Raw genomic sequence first — 19,051 nt, forward strand, 5'->3', positions numbered from 1 at the left:
CTTTCTCTTCCTTGGGAGAGAATAGACAAAGTAGGCCTCTAAAAATTTAAATTAATTAAAAATTAATTCCGCAAGTAATTTCAGGAAAGTAATAATCACTCGTATAAATTCAAAATAAGAAAATTAAGAATTTCTGGGAAGAATGCTTTACTACTTATGCTTTCAATGTGGTATTTATATAAGGAAAAATTTTGTTGTGGAATTGGTGACAAGGAACAATAACAGATTTAGCTGTAGATTAAATTAATGGTCTTGATCCCTCGGAACACCAGTGAGAAACGAAATGAAATGGACTACAAAGATGACCCTTAATACTTTTAAGCAATTTAAATAATTTATACATTTTACATATAATGACATTTAAAATGTTTATGTCATGTCATGTGCTTTTATCGAGGTTACTCAGAAAAATTAGATTGGTTTAATAATTTTGGTCTAAAAACGACTATATATATATTTTCAGATTATGTTCTGATGTGGAAAATAATGGTGGTATAATATACTGTTATGTAAGTCTTGGCTTTATTATGGCTTGAAAATCTGAGTTACGTTGGACTTCCTAAATTTCCTGTACTGGTTGTACTGGTTAAATAAGCAAACGTATCCAATAAGTTTTCAACGACTAAAACTTTAAATTTATGTGTTGAAGTATATTAAATATACTAGTCAAGTACATTAAATATACTAATATCTTTAAAGAGGAATGAAAACTTGTAGTTCTAGAAACCAGACGACTCAATTATTCCACTGACAATTTTTGGTAAATATTTTTAGGCGTCATCTGATATATGATTCCATATATACCAATATATGATTCCAACATTCCCATGTTCCAACATGCGTCAGCTTAAATTACGAGTTCAAGATCTAGAGTTAACTTCAATCCTTTGACTAACAGTAAATTGATTTATTTAACGAATCATCTTTGGTTGCCTGCAAATTCTCTCTGTCTTTGTCCTTCCCGTTTGCCCTAATTTCATGATAGGTCGGTCGACAACAGTGCTTTCGTTGGGGAATGCTGTTGTTTTCTGGCTTCACATATATTTCTATAGTTTGTAGGTTTGTGGCTGGTGCTGTGGCTATTCTTATGTGTTCCCTTGACAAAAGTTCAGTAGAGTGGCTTGTGTTTTCACTGCTCTGACACGTCAGAATCATAACCTTCATGATGCGCACTGCACGGCTTCTGAAACCTTCTCAAAGCGCCTCCTTGCTTCTTGTTACACATTCATTTTTTGCATGGCACTTGCCTTTTATCACAGCAAGCACCAAAATCCAGCTTGGCAAAGAAATGATATCATTGAAAACAATGTAGAATAATCTAATGTTGGCAGGTTTTACTATGTAAATTACACCTCAATGAAGCTTACTTTAAAAAAAAAAAAGGACAAACAAAACCAAATGGTGACAGGATGGAGAGCACTGGAAATTCTTATTCATTTCTGGAAAGGGTATAAAAAAGTTCCACAGGTTGGAAAACAAATTTGGCAGCATCCACTGAGGGTCATACATACACAGTTACATGCTGTGGCCCAGAAATCGTACTTTTAGCTGTGCTATACCTTTGACCTGTGCTCTCCAATGTGATAGGTGCAAGCCACATGTAGCTACTGAACACTTGAAAGTTGCTAGGGCCACAGGTTGTAATGATAATATTTTGATGTAGTAAGTCTCCTAAAACATTAAAATAGATTAAAATAGAAAATTCAAAATTCCTTGTGACAGGTTTGAAAACTAATAAAGGGAAACGTCACTCAGATGAAGTCGGGAGACCAGAAGTGGGAGCTCTCATGGGGTACCACTCAAGTTCAAAGACAGGAAGTATCGTCAATTACAAACCCAAACAGAAGAAGCATCAACAGGAAGAATCATCGATTACAGGCCCCAACAGAAAGACAGGCACGTTGCATCTCCCGCAGGAAATCAGCAACTTGGCAATGAGAAACCGTCATCACCCTGAACTTTCACTTTTCTCCAGTGGACTTGGGTTCAAAACAACCTCCCTCAGCTTCCTCCTCTCTCTCTGTAAAATAAGGTTCCTTCCTCTCCTTTGTTTGTGGGACTTGCCTATGGCTTTTGCTATAGCTTGCTTGTCCTGAATTGCCATTCTTCCGCTATTCCTGAATAAACGCTTTTTGTTGGAAAAAAACAAAAAACAAACCCCCCACCCCAACTTTTGTATATTTTTATTTTCATAAATTTTTAAAATTGATTTTGTGTATTTGTTTTTGGCTGCGTTGGGTCTTCGTTGCTGGGCGAGGGCTTTCTCTAGTTGCAGTGATTGGGGGCTGCTCTTCACTGTGGTGGCTTCTCTTGTTGCGGAGCACGGGCTCTAGGCGGGCAGGCGTCAGTAGTTGTGGCATGAGGGCTCAGTAGTTGTGGCTCACGGGCTCTAGAGCATAGGCTCAGTAGTTGGGGTGCACGGGCTTAGTTGCTCCACAGCATGTGGGATCTTCCCGGACCAGGGCTCGACCCCGTGTCCCCTGCCTTGGCAGGCGGATTCTTAACCAATGCGCAACCAGGGAAACGCTCAAAAGTATTATTTTGAAAGTCAACACTGGCATTATTCTGTTGGAATGGGGTGCTCTAGAAAAATGTGTATGTCCCCCAAAAGTCATAAAAAAATGTTCGTACCATTTCAGAATATCCTCAAGTGGAAACAACTGAAATGTCCAACAGTTCAAAACTACGTGGAGTTATATTCTTACAAGGCATACACACAGAGACAAAGAACTACGTGAAAAATAGGGTTAAATTTCATAGACATAACGTTGAGTGAAAGAAGTCGGACCCATGCCCCTCCATCCCCCCAAACCCAGTGCATGCCCTGTGATTCAATTTATGTGAAAGTAACAGGCAGAGAGGTTGGCAGGGGTATGTGTGTGATTACTCTGAGCTCTTGCATGGGAAGAGTCATGAGGAAGCCTTCTGTGGTCTGGTAATTTTGCATACCTTAGTTATTTAGGTTGCTTTATCAGTTACTCAGGTTGGTGTACACTGGTGATGGTTTGGGAAGTGTACACTCTTTGTACTTTATGCATATTATGCCTCATTGTTTTAAAGTTTAATGCCACTTGGTTATTGGTAAAGTGATGTTGATACTTTTCCTTCTGCTTTGTCCTGGGCTAGGAGGGAAAGTAAGTTCAAAGTAGTTACTGTGATATTTTTGCTGTCCTCAGATTTTTGGCTTCCCTTCACTATCGGATATCTGACTACTTACGCATATGCTGCTCACAACCATTACCTTAAGCTGACATTCCACTGTTAATACTGTGTCAAAGAGAGAACCAAGTGTTCATGACCAAATCTGCTCTTTTAAGAATCAATATGAGTCAAGGAATGTGGGCGGTATAGGAAATTGAGAAATTCTGATGAGGAAAGTAGTTCAATTAGGCTTAACTAACTCACAGGTGCCAAAGGGGGACACTGGCAGGTAGTACACAAAGAATAGCCGCCACATGCATTTCACCACTCAACTCTCAAGAATTTTTGAGCATCCACACATAGCCAAAAGCGTTTACCTGATTAGCTCGGAACTTCACTAGATTAAACCCTCCTGATAAGCTGTTTGATGGCTTTCAGCTATCTGTTCCTCCAGGAAAGGGAAGACTCCCCTTTCTCAGGCTTTGTGTGTGTGTGTGTGTGTGTGTGTGTTTCCTCTCTTCTCTTTTCTGGCTTTTTTATAAATCCTGCCTTTGTTTAATGACAACATCCTAATAACTGTTTCCCATTTTTATTAGTAACCATGTGAGCTAACTCCTTCAAAATCTCTTTACTACTTGAAGCAAGTCAGAAAGAGAAAAACAAATATCGTATATTAACGCATATATGAGGAACCTAGAAAAATGGTTCAGATGACCCGGTTTGCAGGGCAGAAAGAGAGACACAGATGTAGAGAACAAACATATGGACCCCAACGGGGGGGAAAGCGGCAGAGGGGTTGGTGGTGGTGGGATGCGTTGGGAGATTGGGATTGACATATATACACTAATATATATCAAATAACTATTAAGAACCTGCTGTATTAAAAATATTTTTTTAAATTCAAAAATAATCTCTTTACTACTAATGTTGAAGTATGATTTTCATATTCACATGTGTATACACTATGTTGGTAGCTTTGAAATCTATTCTTGGGTGGAGACTGCCATGGAACGGGAAAGTTTAGGCCTTCAATGGTTGGAAGCTAGGTCCTTCTTAGTCTTTAAAGAGACAGTTTCCAGTTAGTATGTGTTTAACAAACGCATCGTCATTCTCTCTGCGTCTAACGTCGTTGCTTCTCCAATGGTCCTGTTTACTCTTTCTCCTCTTCTTCTTCATTTCATTAATGAGTTTGGGGAGGTTTGTAGGCCTACCTTTCAATCTTCTCTTCCTTTTGATATATTGGAGGTTGAACAAGGAAGGGATGCAAATCTCAGTGAAGTTTTCTCAGTTACCCGTGAGCATGGTGGCCAAGGGGAGGGGCTCTGCAGGCAAACTGCTTGGGTCTGAGTGCTGGCTCTCACTGTCACGGGGGGGGGGGGGGGTGGTGGTGGTGGTGAGACCCTGGAAAGGTTAGCTCAGCTTTTCCGTGCCTCAGTGTTCTCATCTGCAACAAGGGGTGGTAAAGTCCTACACTATCTTCCAGGGTTGTTATGTGGACTTAGTAAGTGATTCCACAGTAAAGCACTGAGGAACAGTGCTGGTCACTGAGTAAAGCTCGAGCAAGCTGGTATTATCGTTATTATGAAGTCTTTTATTTCCCCTTCTAACTGTACCACTGCTGACTTTCAACATTCCCCAGAACAAACTGCGATTGTTTAAATGTTTAGCTGACCTCTTCTCCCTCATGTTAGTGACCTGCATCTGGGAAATTGGTTGCTTTGGATGGTGATCGAACTGGTGATCTAAAGGCAGTGGGGGACTGGATCCAGCTTCATCAGATTCTTGGACCTTGGGCAGGCATGACGATCGTTTAGCTCATGGTAGACAATCTCTTGCACATGTTTCTATAGCAAGAGCTTTTCATAGATAGTCAGACATACCTTAAGTATTATAAGAAAAGTGCAAGTATGTACCAGTGACCTGTCTTTGTGGGTGTTGTTGTTGTTTGAAGAAATCAAAGGAAGAAAATAGAATTTACCTGGGAGTTGTAGATTTCCTCCTTCAGGTATGACGGAGTGTTTGTAGCAAGCTAGCATTCACCCTGAAGACGACTCAATCCAGTCTGGATGAAAGCAATTCTGTTTGGAGGCTTTGGAGAAATGCAGCTAGGACCCACAGGATCCGCTCCAGAGAGAGAGAAGCTCACTGGAATGAACCTAATTCTCTACCTTTTCCCCTTAGGCCCAAAGGGCACTTGCCCGAACCCCCGGCTCCCGCGGCTTCTGGGAGCTGAGGAGTCAGCAGCGGGGGCGACCCCTGCACTCGGGGGCATAGCCGTGGATCCGAGGACTCTGCGGTCGGTGCGGGAGCCCGAAGGCCGACTGTGGGAGGCTCGGGGGTCCTCCCTTCGGGCCAGGCGAGGAACCCTGAAAGCAGGGCCTGTCGGAAGCCGCAGTCTCCTTGCCTGAGAGATCTCGGGGCTTCAAGGTTCATTCTGCAGTTTAAAAAGTTGGCGACTAGGATAGTGGTGGCAGGACCTACGGATTTCAGGGATGCGCCACTAAGCGGCAGCACCCGCCGTGTTTCCGTAGTGTAGCGGTTATCACGTTCGCCTCACACGCGAAAGGTCCCCGGTTCGAAACCGGGTGGAAACAAGCGTCCTTCCTTTCTGAAGTTCTTACCTTCCCACTCCAAAAACCAAAACGGGCGAAAGGCAGGGGGTGAGGTGGCGGGCGCAGCCTCAGTTTCCATCCCCAAGGTACAGGCCAGGAGTTCCCTTACTGCCTGAGAGCCTGCTCAGCACCAGGAACCCGCCCGCCTTTCTCTGCTCTGAGGCACCGCGGAGCGCAGGCCACAGCCAGCTAATCCAAGTGGGCAAAGGACAAGGCTGACTTCGGGTCAGTTTTACATCCGGAAATCCCCTCACCTACTAAGCAGGCGCCTAAACCTCTTCCACATGTTCACACGAGTTATGTCTCTGAAAACCAAGGAGTTCATCCCTGTGAAGCACACTTGGCTTTCCCCCACCTCGGCACAGCTACGCAACAGTTTGATCTGCGTGACGCCACGAAAGAGACCGAACCCGACTGTGCACCGGGGACCCGAGCCAAAGACACGGAAATGAACAATGTCAGGCTCCACGAATTGAGCCGGTCGCGGAGGGGAAGGAGCCCGTCGCGGTGCCGTCTCCAGGAGAGCCCCCAGAGCCAGGGCAGAGATCAGGAAGTGGACGGATCCGCCCATCCCCTGCTGACATCCCAGTCGGCACCTGACTCAAGGGAAAAGCGAGGTTCAGAAAGAGAGCAGGACCTTGGCTCGGCAGCACACAGCGCTGAAGCTAGACCAGGACGGACCTTGTGTCCTGTCTCAGGGCCCAAGGCGTCGCCCAAGACTGGAGAGGTGAAGGGCGATGAGCAGCCGGGCAAGGGCTGGGAGCCTTGCACAGCTGCATTCAGCCCTGGGCTTCTGGGAAATCTCCGTTCCTGCTCTCCGGGTCTCTGAAGTTTAGTCTTGACTTTTACAACTTTCACCTGGAGACGCTACGTCGGGGCTCCTCAATGGTTCCCTGGTGGTCTAGTGGCTAGGATTCGGCGCTTTCACCGCTGCGGCCCGGGTTCGATTCCCGGTCAGGGAAGCCTCTGCAAAAGTTTTTTTCTTTTTTTTCCCCTTCAGCGTCTCCACTGGCAGGAGGCTTCCTCTTCCTGCCCCGACCAGAGCTGTGTTTTGCTTCAAGGTTCAGATGCAGAAGAGCTTCTGCACTGAGTCCCCAAATGCCGGCGAGTGCCGGCCTCAGGGTCCTTGACATCGCGCAGGCTGGAGGACGTGAGATGTAATGGACAGCCTGGGCTGGCCGGCTCTCGCCTCGGCTCTTTTCCCCCTGCATGTTACAAACCCGAAGTCTTATTTACCGCGTTTTCATCCCAAGAGAATCGGAGACTCGAGTTCCAAACATTCATTAAGAACCAAAACCAAAGCCCTTTGAAACATACAAGAAAGTTGCAAGAGGAATAACATCGTATATTCTGTACGTAAGTGCACAGTAAACATGTTCCCACGTTGGGTTTCTCACTCTCTCTCCGTACATAAGAATGGCGACACCACTTGAGAGTTCCGTGCAGACCTCTCCACTCAAGATTGCTCCTTTCGTTTGGCGTGTCTCTCAAAGGCAGCTTCTGCGGGACTTGTCCTCCAAGACCAGGGGAAGCCTCTGTCCTCGCGAGGAGGCCCCCTTGCCCTTTCAGGAGCCTGAAATCCGTTCTCTTCAGGCTGTAGAGAAGCTTCCAGAGGAGTTTTATTCAGCTCCCCCCGAAGTGCAGGCCAGGCACGTTCTGTGCTAGTAGGAATCCCCCCGGACCGGCTGCCCTCCGGTCTCCTTCCCGGTTGCCTTGGCGGGCAGTGGGGTCTTGGGTCAGCCTGAGCGCTGGAACCGCCTACCTCGCGAAAGGCCCTTCTGGGAAGTGCAGCTGCCCCTTGGCTGTTGCCTGGATCTCTGTGCCCTGCACGGAGCGTAAAGGGTTCTGACAGGACACAAAGGTGACGAATCCTTCCCTGTAGTGAGTGGGAGGATGAGAGGACCAGATGGGAAATGCGTCCAAGGGAGGGGGTGTATTCTCAAGTGCTTGTCAGAATTGTCTGCATGGGTGGCTGCCCTATGATAATAGTGCTTAGTGTTGTCTTTTCCTGACCTCGACCCAGTCTCAGGTCCAGTGGGATCGGCTGCTCTAAACTTTCCGTTTTTCCGAAGCTTTGGAACTGGTACCGTTTTCCTGCGAGAAAGGCGGCACATCCTAGGAATTAGTCAGTGTCTGTCTACTCCATAGAGAGGCCAGGAGAGGGGCGTGCTGCTGTCTCTGTGGCGCAATGGGTTAGCGCGTTCGGCTGTTAATCGAAAGGTTGGTGGTTCGAGCCCACCCAGGGACGGTGGGTAGAGGTTTTAGAACCCATTCAGCGTTTTCCGTGCTGATTACCATTGCAGGTGTTCCATGCTGATTATCCCCTGTACTTCTGCTCCCACAAAGTTTACCGAACTGCAATCGGGGTCCTATCCACCTCACGACTGCTGCCTGTCTTGGGCCACACTCCCCTTCCCAGCTCTATTGTCTGTCGTCTCTATTGGACCCTATACTTGCCTAACTTACGGCCTTCTGAAAGAGATCGAGGAAGCCACGGTCTGGTGGGATAGTCTTTATTCTGCCAAGTCTACAGACTTGGACAAGAAAGTTATATTTTATGTGTCTCAAATTTTTCAGCTGTGAACGTTAGTAATTGTTCTATGAATGATGTTATCGGTGAACTCATCATCATAATTCTCCTCTGCATTTTTTTTTTGATAAAGGCATTTCTTCCATGGTTGTGTAGTATTTGGTTTCATGGTTTCACGATGACGAATAGGCTGCAACCATCATTATTGTACACACACCTCTGACCACTCGTGCAGGTGTTTCCAGAGCGTAGAGAACTGCAAGTGCAAGTGCTACCTTTAGTGTTTCTGTGCTTCTAATGTTGGTAAATCCTTCAAGTTTGCCCTCCACAGAAGTGGCACTGAATCATATTCCATTTTATTTTCCAGTCTTCCAATGTCCCTTTCTTCATTTACTTGCCAACACAGCAACCTTTCTATACATCTCTCTATGGTAGTCTAACTAATAAAGGGAGCAGTGCCCTCCCGACATAACTAAGGGGAAGGACAACAGGGGGACCCTGTGGGCAGTACACAGAGATATTCTATTGCATACGTTCGAAAGCTCAACATTCAATATTTTTAAAGTCTCCCAATAACTGTAATGGTTTTCTCTGCAGACCTAGTCAACAGGGTCCAGAGAAGACTGCCCAGAGTGACCTCTTTGACAACGTCCTGCCAAGCAACTTATCCAAAGAGAAGAATCTCGCTGATCCCAGAAGTTTTTTCCTTCTCCCCTTTTCTCTTTTATTTATACATTTTGGTTATACTTTTAATTTGATGCAAACAATCTAATGCCTGTCCTTCCTCCTATAAAATGGGGAATTCGCATGGGAATAAGTGTTTCTATGTTATTCCTTGACCGTTTTTTGTTTGTTTTTTGGCTGTGACGATACAAATTAGCCCATCTAAGACACCTCGTGGGAGCCAACAGAATCCTGCCCCCCACAAGTTCGTGCTTCAGACCTGGACCCTTAGAGCTATTGGCTCGTGTTTGCTCTGTTCTGTTCTAGCTCATGTGCAGGAATGGAGCATTTTGGCTTTTTCATACTGTGTGGTTACTGGACACGGATTTTGTCTCTCTCTCTCCCTCTCATTTGTGCATCACTAATTTCTCGTCTCAGTGAGGGATTCTGGTTTTAATTTTAGGAAGTGAACTTCTGGGGATAATCCCTGTTGGGTGGCGGTTGACAGGGATCCAGTCCCTGTTAGGTAGAAGATGACAGCTAATCCGGACCATGAGTCTTTTTTGTCTGATGCTTGTCCTGAGGATTCTGGTGTTTCCTGGTATGAGACACCACAGCAGTGAGAAGCTGTCCACCTCTTGTCTTTCCACTATTTGCTAAAAGCCACGTGGGCCCAGTCAACCCTTGTCAATAACTGCAAAAGTGTAGCAGCTACAATAAAGACGATCTTAATATGCAATGGTTCCCTCATAAGGAACTCAACATTAATAAGGGGGATTAATACAGGAAGAATATGGAATTTTTAGCACGGAATAGGCAGCTTTCTTTCATTGGTATACTCAAGGTTCTAAATAACTGAAAAAATTCAAACCAATGTCCTTCAGGGATGGCAGAAAGCAGAGGAGAGACATAGCATTACAAACAAGCAACAAAGTCAGCAACATGAGCACTTGTGACAACCCTACAAATCAAGATTTAAACCTTCCAGAACTGTAAGCCAGTTCGGTCCTTAATAAAAATGGATGAGGAGCAATGACTTCATGCACAGATACATACCCTGGAGACTCAAAAGCATATCACAGAATTACTCTGAGTTTCATTAATGAGCTTCCTTCAAGGACCTAATGTGGCTTACTTATTTCATTTTGTTTCCCTCACTGTCAGTTGCTGTTAAAACCTATCATTGCCTCTGCTTTCACCTTAAATAATGCCCACTAGTTTGATGAATTTTTTTCCCTTTAAATATATCTTCTCAGAAGCAAAACAATATACTTTCTCTTCCTTGGGAGAGAATAGACAAAGTAGGCCTCTAAAAATTTAAATTAATTAAAAATTAATTCCGCAAGTAATTTCAGGAAAGTAATAATCACTCGTATAAATTCAAAATAAGAAAATTAAGAATTTCTGGGAAGAATGCTTTACTACTTATGCTTTCAATGTGGTATTTATATAAGGAAAAATTTTGTTGTGGAATTGGTGACAAGGAACAATAACAGATTTAGCTGTAGATTAAATTAATGGTCTTGATCCCTCGGAACACCAGTGAGAAACGAAATGAAATGGACTACAAAGATGACCCTTAATACTTTTAAGCAATTTAAATAATTTATACATTTTACATATAATGACATTTAAAATGTTTATGTCATGTCATGTGCTTTTATCGAGGTTACTCAGAAAAATTAGATTGGTTTAATAATTTTGGTCTAAAAACGACTATATATATATTTTCAGATTATGTTCTGATGTAGAAAATAATGGTGGTATAATATACTGTTATGTAAGTCTTGGCTTTATTATGGCTTGAAAATCTGAGTTACGTTGGACTTCCTAAATTTCCTGTACTGGTTGTACTGGTTAAATAAGCAAACGTATCCAATAAGTTTTCAACGACTAAAACTTTAAATTTATGTGTTGAAGTATATTAAATATACTAGTCAAGTACATTAAATATACTAATATCTTTAAAGAGGAATGAAAACTTGTAGTTCTAGAAACCAGACGACTCAATTATTCCACTGACAATTTTTGGTAAATATTTTTAGGCGTCATCTGATATATGATTCCATATATACCAATATATGATTCCAACATTCCCATGTTCCAACATGCGTCAGCTTAAATTACGAGTTCAAGATCTAGAGTTAACTTCAATCCTTTGACTAACAGTAAATTGATTTATTTAACGAATCATCTTTGGTTGCCTGCAAATTCTCTCTGTCTTTGTCCTTCCCGTTTGCCCTAATTTCATGATAGGTCGGTCGACAACAGTGCTTTCGTTGGGGAATGCTGTTGTTTTCTGGCTTCACATATATTTCTATAGTTTGTAGGTTTGTGGCTGGTGCTGTGGCTATTCTTATGTGTTCCCTTGACAAAAGTTCAGTAGAGTGGCTTGTGTTTTCACTGCTCTGACACGTCAGAATCATAACCTTCATGATGCGCACTGCACGGCTTCTGAAACCTTCTCAAAGCGCCTCCTTGCTTCTTGTTACACATTCATTTTTTGCATGGCACTTGCCTTTTATCACAGCAAGCACCAAAATCCAGCTTGGCAAAGAAATGATATCATTGAAAACAATGTAGAATAATCTAATGTTGGCAGGTTTTACTATGTAAATTACACCTCAATGAAGCTTACTTTAAAAAAAAAAAAGGACAAACAAAACCAAATGGTGACAGGATGGAGAGCACTGGAAATTCTTATTCATTTCTGGAAAGGGTATAAAAAAGTTCCACAGGTTGGAAAACAAATTTGGCAGCATCCACTGAGGGTCATACATACACAGTTACATGCTGTGGCCCAGAAATCGTACTTTTAGCTGTGCTATACCTTTGACCTGTGCTCTCCAATGTGATAGGTGCAAGCCACATGTAGCTACTGAACACTTGAAAGTTGCTAGGGCCACAGGTTGTAATGATAATATTTTGATGTAGTAAGTCTCCTAAAACATTAAAATAGATTAAAATAGAAAATTCAAAATTCCTTGTGACAGGTTTGAAAACTAATAAAGGGAAACGTCACTCAGATGAAGTCGGGAGACCAGAAGTGGGAGCTCTCATGGGGTACCACTCAAGTTCAAAGACAGGAAGTATCGTCAATTACAAACCCAAACAGAAGAAGCATCAACAGGAAGAATCATCGATTACAGGCCCCAACAGAAAGACAGGCACGTTGCATCTCCCGCAGGAAATCAGCAACTTGGCAATGAGAAACCGTCATCACCCTGAACTTTCACTTTTCTCCAGTGGACTTGGGTTCAAAACAACCTCCCTCAGCTTCCTCCTCTCTCTCTGTAAAATAAGGTTCCTTCCTCTCCTTTGTTTGTGGGACTTGCCTATGGCTTTTGCTATAGCTTGCTTGTCCTGAATTGCCATTCTTCCGCTATTCCTGAATAAACGCTTTTTGTTGGAAAAAAACAAAAAACAAACCCCCCACCCCAACTTTTGTATATTTTTATTTTCATAAATTTTTAAAATTGATTTTGTGTATTTGTTTTTGGCTGCGTTGGGTCTTCGTTGCTGGGCGAGGGCTTTCTCTAGTTGCAGTGATTGGGGGCTGCTCTTCACTGTGGTGGCTTCTCTTGTTGCGGAGCACGGGCTCTAGGCGGGCAGGCGTCAGTAGTTGTGGCATGAGGGCTCAGTAGTTGTGGCTCACGGGCTCTAGAGCATAGGCTCAGTAGTTGGGGTGCACGGGCTTAGTTGCTCCACAGCATGTGGGATCTTCCCGGACCAGGGCTCGACCCCGTGTCCCCTGCCTTGGCAGGCGGATTCTTAACCAATGCGCAACCAGGGAAACGCTCAAAAGTATTATTTTGAAAGTCAACACTGGCATTATTCTGTTGGAATGGGGTGCTCTAGAAAAATGTGTATGTCCCCCAAAAGTCATAAAAAAATGTTCGTACCATTTCAGAATATCCTCAAGTGGAAACAACTGAAATGTCCAACAGTTCAAAACTACGTGGAGTTATATTCTTACAAGGCATACACACAGAGACAAAGAACTACGTGAAAAATAGGGTTAAATTTCATAGACATAACGTTGAGTGAAAGAAGTCGGACCCATGCCCCTCCATCCCCCCAAACCCAGTGCATGCCCTGTGATTCAATTTATGTGAAAGTAACAGGCAGAGAGGTTGGCAGGGGTATGTGTGTGATTACTCTGAGCTCTTGCATGGGAAGAGTCATGAGGAAGCCTTCTGTGGTCTGGTAATTTTGCATACCTTAGTTATTTAGGTTGCTTTATCAGTTACTCAGGTTGGTGTACACTGGTGATGGTTTGGGAAGTGTACACTCTTTGTACTTTATGCATATTATGCCTCATTGTTTTAAAGTTTAATGCCACTTGGTTATTGGTAAAGTGATGTTGATACTTTTCCTTCTGCTTTGTCCTGGGCTAGGAGGGAAAGTAAGTTCAAAGTAGTTACTGTGATATTTTTGCTGTCCTCAGATTTTTGGCTTCCCTTCACTATCGGATATCTGACTACTTACGCATATGCTGCTCACAACCATTACCTTAAGCTGACATTCCACTGTTAATACTGTGTCAAAGAGAGAACCAAGTGTTCATGACCAAATCTGCTCTTTTAAGAATCAATATGAGTCAAGGAATGTGGGCGGTATAGGAAATTGAGAAATTCTGATGAGGAAAGTAGTTCAATTAGGCTTAACTAACTCACAGGTGCCAAAGGGGGACACTGGCAGGTAGTACACAAAGAATAGCCGCCACATGCATTTCACCACTCAACTCTCAAGAATTTTTGAGCATCCACACATAGCCAAAAGCGTTTACCTGATTAGCTCGGAACTTCACTAGATTAAACCCTCCTGATAAGCTGTTTGATGGCTTTCAGCTATCTGTTCCTCCAGGAAAGGGAAGACTCCCCTTTCTCAGGCTTTGTGTGTGTGTGTGTGTGTGTGTGTGTTTCCTCTCTTCTCTTTTCTGGCTTTTTTATAAATCCTGCCTTTGTTTAATGACAACATCCTAATAACTGTTTCCCATTTTTATTAGTAACCATGTGAGCTAACTCCTTCAAAATCTCTTTACTACTTGAAGCAAGTCAGAAAGAGAAAAACAAATATCGTATATTAACGCATATATGAGGAACCTAGAAAAATGGTTCAGATGACCCGGTTTGCAGGGCAGAAAGAGAGACACAGATGTAGAGAACAAACATATGGACCCCAACGGGGGGGAAAGCGGCAGAGGGGTTGGTGGTGGTGGGATGCGTTGGGAGATTGGGATTGACATATATACACTAATATATATCAAATAACTATTAAGAACCTGCTGTATTAAAAATATTTTTTTAAATTCAAAAATAATCTCTTTACTACTAATGTTGAAGTATGATTTTCATATTCACATGTGTATACACTATGTTGGTAGCTTTGAAATCTATTCTTGGGTGGAGACTGCCATGGAACGGGAAAGTTTAGGTCTTCAATGGTTGGAAGCTAGGTCCTTCTTAGTCTTTAAAGAGACAGTTTCCAGTTAGTATGTGTTTAACAAACGCATCGTCATTCTCTCTGCGTCTAACGTCGTTGCTTCTCCAATGGTCCTGTTTACTCTTTCTCCTCTTCTTCTTCATTTCATTAATGAGTTTGGGGAGGTTTGTAGGCCTACCTTTCAATCTTCTCTTCCTTTTGATATATTGGAGGTTGAACAAGGAAGGGATGCAAATCTCAGTGAAGTTTTCTCAGTTACCCGTGAGCATGGTGGCCAAGGGGAGGGGCTCTGCAGGCAAACTGCTTGGGTCTGAGTGCTGGCTCTCACTGTCACGGGGGGGGGGGTGGTGGTGGTGGTGGTGAGACCCTGGAAAGGTTAGCTCAGCTTTTCCGTGCCTCAGTGTTCTCATCTGCAACAAGGGGTGGTAAAGTCCTACACTATCTTCCAGGGTTGTTATGTGGACTTAGTAAGTGATTCCACAGTAAAGCACTGAGGAACAGTGCTGGTCACTGAGTAAAGCTCGAGCAAGCTGGTATTATCGTTATTATGAAGTCTTTTATTTCCCCTTCTAACTGTACCACTGCTGACTTTCAACATTCCCCAGAACAAACTGCGATTGTTTAAATGTTTAGCTGACCTCTTCTCCCTCATGTTAGTGACCTGCATCTGGGAAATTGGTTGCTTTGGATGGTGATCGAACTGGTGATCTAAAGGCAGTGGGGGACTGGATCCAGCTTCATCAGATTCTTGGACCTTGGGCAGGCATGACGATCGTTTAGCTCATGGTAGACAATCTCTTGCACATGTTTCTATAGCAAGAGCTTTTCATAGATAGTCAGACATACCTTAAGTATTATAAGAAAAGTGCAAGTATGTACCAGTGACCTGTCTTTGTGGGTGTTGTTGTTGTTTGAAGAAATCAAAGGAAGAAAATAGAATTTACCTGGGAGTTGTAGATTTCCTCCTTCAGGTATGACGGAGTGTTTGTAGCAAGCTAGCATTCACCCTGAAGACGACTCAATCCAGTCTGGATGAAAGCAATTCTGTTTGAAGGCTTTGGAGAAATGCAGCTAGGACCCACAGGATCCGCTCCAGAGAGAGAGAAGCTCACTGGAATGAACCTAATTCTCTACCTTTTCCCCTTAGGCCCAAAGGGCACTTGCCCGAACCCCCGGCTCCCGCGGCTTCTGGGAGCTGAGGAGTCAGCAGCGGGGGCGACCCCTGCACTCGGGGGCATAGCCGTGGATCCGAGGACTCTGCGGTCGGTGCGGGAGCCCGAAGGCCGACTGTGGGAGGCTCGGGGGTCCTCCCTTCGGGCCAGGCGAGGAACCCTGAAAGCAGGGCCTGTCGGAAGCCGCAGTCTCCTTGCCTGAGAGATCTCGGGGCTTCAAGGTTCATTCTGCAGTTTAAAAAGTTGGCGACTAGGATAGTGGTGGCAGGACCTACGGATTTCAGGGATGCGCCACTAAGCGGCAGCACCCGCCGTGTTTCCGTAGTGTAGCGGTTATCACGTTCGCCTCACACGCGAAAGGTCCCCGGTTCGAAACCGGGCGGAAACAAGCGTTCTTCCTTTCTGAAGTTTTTACCTTCCCACTCCAAAAACCAAAACGGGCGAAAGGCAGGGGGTGAGGCGGCGGGCGCAGCCTCAGTTTCCATCCCCAAGGTACAGGCCAGGAGTTCCCTTACTGCCTGAGAGCCTGCTCAGCACCAGGAACCCGCCCGCCTTTCTCTGCTCTGAGGCACCGCGGAGCGCAGGCCACAGCCAGCTAATCCAAGTGGGCAAAGGACAAGGCTGACTTCGGGTCAGTTTTACATCCGGAAATCCCCTCACCTACTAAGCAGGCGCCTAAACCTCTTCCACATGTTCACACGAGTTATGTCTCTGAAAACCAAGGAGTTCATCCCTGTGAAGCACACTTGGCTTTCCCCCACCTCGGCACAGCTACGCAACAGTTTGATCTGCGTGACGCCACAAAAGAGACCGAACCCGACTGTGCACCGGGGACCCGAGCCAAAGACACGGAAATGAACAATGTCAGGCTCCACGAATTGAGCCGGTCGCGGAGGGGAAGGAGCCCGTCGCGGTGCCGTCTCCAGGAGAGCCCCCAGAGCCAGGGCAGAGATCAGGAAGTGGACGGATCCGCCCATCCCCTGCTGACATCCCAGTCGGCACCTGACTCAAGGGAAAAGCGAGGTTCAGAAAGAGAGCAGGACCTTGGCTCGGCAGCACACAGCGCTGAAGCTAGACCAGGACGGACCTTGTGTCCTGTCTCAGGGCCCAAGGCGTCGCCCAAGACTGGAGAGGTGAAGGGCGATGAGCAGCCGGGCAAGGGCTGGGAGCCTTGCACAGCTGCATTCAGCCCTGGGCTTCTGGGAAATCTCCGTTCCTGCTCTCCGGGTCTCTGAAGTTTAGTCTTGACTTTTACAACTTTCACCTGGAGACGCTACGTCGGGGCTCCTCAATGGTTCCCTGGTGGTCTAGTGGCTAGGATTCGGCGCTTTCACCGCTGCGGCCCGGGTTCGATTCCCGGTCAGGGAAGCCTCTGCAAAAGTTTTTTTCTTTTTTTTCCCCTTCAGCGTCTCCACTGGCAGGAGGCTTCCTCTTCCTGCCCCGACCAGAGCTGTGTTTTGCTTCAAGGTTCAGATGCAGAAGAGCTTCTGCACTGAGTCCCCAAATGCCGGCGAGTGCCGGCCTCAGGGTCCTTGACATCGCGCAGGCTGGAGGACGTGAGATGTAATGGACAGCCTGGGCTGGCCGGCTCTCGCCTCGGCTCTTTTCCCCCTGCATGTTACAAACCCGAAGTCTTATTTACCGCGTTTTCATCCCAAGAGAATCGGAGACTCGAGTTCCAAACATTCATTAAGAACCAAAACCAAAGCCCTTTGAAACATACAAGAAAGTTGCAAGAGGAATAACATCGTATATTCTGTACGTAAGTGCACAGTAAACATGTTCCCACGTTGGGTTTCTCACTCTCTCTCCGTACATAAGAATGGCGACACCACTTGAGAGTTCCGTGCAGACCTCTCCACTCAAGATTGCTCCTTTCGTTTGGCGTGTCTCTCAAAGGCAGCTTCTGCGGGACTTGTCCTCCAAGACCAGGGGAAGCCTCTGTCCTCGCGAGGAGGCCCCCTTGCCCTTTCAGGAGCCTGAAATCCGTTCTCTTCAGGCTGTAGAGAAGCTTCCAGAGGAGTTTTATTCAGCTCCCCCCGAAGTGCAGGCCAGGCACGTTCTGTGCTAGTAGGAATCCCCCCGGACCGGCTGCCCTCCGGTCTCCTTCCCGGTTGCCTTGGCGGGCAGTGGGGTCTTGGGTCAGCCTGAGCGCTGGAACCGCCTACCTCGCGAAAGGCCCTTCTGGGAAGTGCAGCTGCCCCTTGGCTGTTGCCTGGATCTCTGTGCCCTGCACGGAGCGTAAAGGGTTCTGACAGGACACAAAGGTGACGAATCCTTCCCTGTAGTGAGTGGGAGGATGAGAGGACCAGATGGGAAATGCGTCCAAGGGAGGGGGTGTATTCTCAAGTGCTTGTCAGAATTGTCTGCATGGGTGGCTGCCCTATGATAATAGTGCTTAGTGTTGTCTTTTCCTGACCTCGACCCAGTCTCAGGTCCAGTGGGATCGGCTGCTCTAAACTTTCCGTTTTTCCGAAGCTTTGGAACTGGTACCGTTTTCCTGCGAGAAAGGCGGCACATCCTAGGAATTAGTCAGTGTCTGTCTACTCCATAGAGAGGCCAGGAGAGGGGCGTGCTGCTGTCTCTGTGGCGCAATGGGTTAGCGCGTTCGGCTGTTAATCGAAAGGTTGGTGGTTCGAGCCCACCCAGGGACGGTGGGTAGAGGTTTTAGAACCCATTCAGCGTTTTCCGTGCTGATTACCATTGCAGGTGTTCCATGCTGATTATCCCCTGTACTTCTGCTCCCACAAAGTTTACCGAACTGCAATCGGGGTCCTATCCACCTCACGACTGCTGCCTGTCTTGGGCCACACTCCCCTTCCCAGCTCTATTGTCTGTCGTCTCTATTGGACCCTATACTTGCCTAACTTACGGCCTTCTGAAAGAGATCGAGGAAGCCACGGTCTGGTGGGATAGTCTTTATTCTGCCAAGTCTACAGACTTGGACAAGAAAGTTATATTTTATGTGTCTCAAATTTTTCAGCTGTGAACGTTAGTAATTGTTCTATGAATGATGTTATCGGTGAACTCATCATCATAATTCTCCTCTGCATTTTTTTTTTTGATAAAGGCATTTCTTCCATGGTTGTGTAGTATTTGGTTTCATGGTTTCACGATGACGAATAGGCTGCAACCATCATTATTGTACACACACCTCTGACCACTCGTGCAGGTGTTTCCAGAGCGTAGAGAACTGCAAGTGCAAGTGCTACCTTTAGTGTTTCTGTGCTTCTAATGTTGGTAAATCCTTCAAGTTTGCCCTCCACAGAAGTGGCACTGAATCATATTCCATTTTATTTTCCAGTCTTCCAATGTCCCTTTCTTCATTTACTTGCCAACACAGCAACCTTTCTATACATCTCTCTATGGTAGTCTAACTAATAAAGGGAGCAGTGCCCTCCCGACATAACTAAGGGGAAGGACAACAGGGGGACCCTGTGGGCAGTACACAGAGATATTCTATTGCATACGTTCGAAAGCTCAACATT

General features: G+C 45.5%; 4 non-coding genes across 4 annotated transcripts; all 4 read left to right on the forward strand.

Moving 5' to 3' along the window:
* Positions 1-5,662: 5,662 nt before the first annotated feature.
* TRNAV-CAC (transfer RNA valine (anticodon CAC)) lies at positions 5,663-5,735 on the forward strand. The gene has a single exon. It is a non-coding gene; the product is annotated as a tRNA-Val (tRNA).
* Positions 5,736-7,927: 2,192 nt separating this feature from the next.
* On the forward strand, positions 7,928-8,001 carry TRNAN-GUU (transfer RNA asparagine (anticodon GUU)). Its single transcript has one exon. It is a non-coding gene; the product is annotated as a tRNA-Asn (tRNA).
* A 7,877-nt stretch (positions 8,002-15,878) lies between these two features.
* TRNAV-CAC (transfer RNA valine (anticodon CAC)) lies at positions 15,879-15,951 on the forward strand. The gene has a single exon. It is a non-coding gene; the product is annotated as a tRNA-Val (tRNA).
* Positions 15,952-18,143: 2,192 nt separating this feature from the next.
* On the forward strand, positions 18,144-18,217 carry TRNAN-GUU (transfer RNA asparagine (anticodon GUU)). The gene has a single exon. It is a non-coding gene; the product is annotated as a tRNA-Asn (tRNA).
* The last annotated feature ends 834 nt before the right edge of the window (positions 18,218-19,051 follow it).

This window comes from Balaenoptera ricei, chromosome 1 (genome assembly GCF_028023285.1).
Source record: "Balaenoptera ricei isolate mBalRic1 chromosome 1, mBalRic1.hap2, whole genome shotgun sequence".
In the NCBI taxonomy this organism is placed as follows: domain Eukaryota; kingdom Metazoa; phylum Chordata; class Mammalia; order Artiodactyla; family Balaenopteridae; genus Balaenoptera; species Balaenoptera ricei.